Raw genomic sequence first — 2,272 nt, forward strand, 5'->3', positions numbered from 1 at the left:
TACAATTTTGTTTATTTTGTAATTAAATTAGGCCTACCAAACCCCCCAACACTAATTTTGAATTAATAGGCTAATGTAGGACACTGATAAGACAGATGGACATGATGAGACACGAGTCCTAATATTCACAACCACTGTCTGCTCATGGGGGGATGTTAAAAGAAAAAACGAACATTTGTGGGCCTCAATTTAGGATGAAAATAGATATGCAATTGCATACAATGCATTGTAGCTTACCTGAATGATGCTCATAAAGCAGAACTGAATTAGACCTCGGCCCAAGTATGTACCACCGAACAAACCACAGTCCTTCAGGTCAGTGAACAGAGAGATGTAGAACTCCATTGATTCCCTTCTGAGGAAACCCCACCAACTCTCTATGCGCTGATTTGCTGTGCTTGCCCCTTCGACGTAGCTGTCAATACCAGAGCCGTCATGAATGTTGCGACGGAGAAAACGCTGAAAGTCTCTGACTTTAACATTTTCAGTGCCACGATCGCCTCTGACAATCCTCGGACAACCACCGGATTTCTTCACTGCCTCCATATAGTAGCCTCCAATGATTTTGGGGTCACTGCTGGTCGTAAATGCATTCATCCAGATAATTTTCCGGGAAAATCCGTCAATACAGCCGTTTATACAGATACCAAATGGTTTCAGTTTGTCATAAGAGTCAAAGTGCCAAATATAATTGGGCCCTTTTGCTAAATAGTTTCGACGATGGAGCCGTCTCCTTCCTCTGAGTTCAACACCCCTTGGGTCAAGTTCTTTAAGAGTTAAGCGTACCTCTTCTTTCTTGACGTGTAATCCATTCTCCTTGCATTTGGTGTACATCCACCTATACCGACACAGCTGGCCACTTGTTTGTAACTGCTGGTGAATGAAATCAACCACACGATCCAAAGAGCTGTATCCCTTGCGCCGAGACAGACTACATGCCTTCAGAATTCGTTTTAAATGTCTTTCAGACACAACATAGCGATGACGACTTGCAAGCAAAGCAGCAATGTCCTTACAATGAAGTCCTAGTTGGAAATACAGACGAATTAACTCCTGAACTGGCATTTTCACACAGACCTCAAACCATATGCAGTGGATCTCCCACAAAACATGCGCGCGCATCCAATGCTTTCTCGTGCGGACGAGATGTTTTTCTCGTCCGCACGAGAAACATATCTAAAAAAAATATTTTCCCCATGTCCCTTTAGGGGCTCCGTACTATTGCATTGAAGGCGCAACATTATATGTTTAAATAAACATGAAAACCCTTCTGACTTGGATAACAGGATTCTAGCGAATATGGAGGTTCTCTTTAAAGCCAATGCTTTAAGAATAACTTAATGGCATCAAATTTGAATTTTTATTAATTATTAATTATTAAGCTAGCTGTCAAAAAGAAGCAGCTGCGTGCTCAAGGGACAAGGACCCCCTAGTTTGTAACAGACAGTACCAAATAAGGAGTGCACATGTAAGAACAGATCCACAGTACCTGATGAGGAGTTTACATGTGAAAACAGACAAAACCAAATAAGGATTATATATGTGAGGACAGATTCATGTCCAGGGTTATACAAAGTCAGCATACAAAGGAGAGCACACCTGTCCCTTCTCTCTTCACCACGTTCTACAGGGGCATCAGTGAGAGTACACTGACCAACTGTATGGAGACTGCAATGCCTCGTACTGGAAGTCCCTGCAGAGACTGTCAAGCGCAGCTGAGAAGATTGTTGGGACTTCACTCCCATCAATCCAGGATATCTCACAAAATTGCACCATGACCAAGGACAAACTCAAGCATACAGTACAGCTTCTTCCCCCAAGCCATCACACTCCAGCTCACCAGTAACCCTAACCCTAACCCTTTTTAAGAAAACACAGCAGTTATTGTCATTATAAAACATTCGGATTGCATTAAAAAACAATAAACAAACATCAAAATGTCTTTTTCACAAAAAAGAAATATTGTCAAGTGAGTGAAATGCTTTTAAAAAAACACAGAAAGGACAAGATGTCACACGGTGAGGTTAAGTTGGGGTTTTGTCCTGTCTCCATGTCTTGTCATTTCCTGTTTTATTTTGAAAAGTAACTCTCCTCGTTTCAGGTCACTTGCCCTTCCTCATGTGTCACCTGTCTGAGTGTCTTCCCTGATTCCTGATTGTGTCCACCTGTTTCCCATTGCCCTCATGTGTCTTATAGTCTGCGTCTCCCTTTGTCTTGTGCCAGAGTGTCTCGTTCCAGTCGTGCACCCCAGCTTCCTATCACAGTCCATGCC

This window comes from Seriola lalandi, unplaced genomic scaffold (genome assembly GCF_002814215.2).
Source record: "Seriola lalandi dorsalis isolate HSWRI2012SDOR001 ecotype SW California unplaced genomic scaffold, Sedor1 jcf7180002054885, whole genome shotgun sequence".
Classification (NCBI taxonomy): Eukaryota; Metazoa; Chordata; class Actinopteri; order Carangiformes; family Carangidae; genus Seriola; species Seriola lalandi.